At 45.9% G+C, this 207-nt stretch overlaps 1 protein-coding gene across 1 annotated transcript in view; it reads right to left on the bottom strand.

The window, feature by feature from the left end:
* Positions 1 to 207, bottom strand: part of EMH_0074820 (uncharacterized protein) — a gene marked incomplete at both ends in the record, with an annotated part of 3136 nt that overhangs the window by 2186 nt on the left and 743 nt on the right. The gene's annotated exons all lie outside the window — the stretch shown is intronic.

Below are 207 nucleotides of genomic sequence, written 5' to 3'. Positions count from 1 at the left end.
CTTCTAACGACGTTTTCTATCTCATCACAGATATCAAGTAAACCCTAAACCCTAAACCCTAAACCCTAAACCCTAAACCCTAAAACCCTAAACCCTAGCCCTACATGCTAAACCCTAAGCTTGAATCCTAAACCCTAAACCCTCGACGCACAGCCTAAACCCTAAACCCTCAGCTCTGATGTAGAGCTGAGGGTTTGGGTTACCCCC

This window comes from Eimeria mitis, genomic scaffold (assembly GCF_000499745.2).
Source record: "Eimeria mitis Houghton genomic scaffold, Emh_scaff4399, whole genome shotgun sequence".
In the NCBI taxonomy this organism is placed as follows: Eukaryota; Apicomplexa; class Conoidasida; order Eucoccidiorida; family Eimeriidae; genus Eimeria; species Eimeria mitis.
This window is presented reverse-complemented; position numbering and strand designations above follow the sequence as displayed.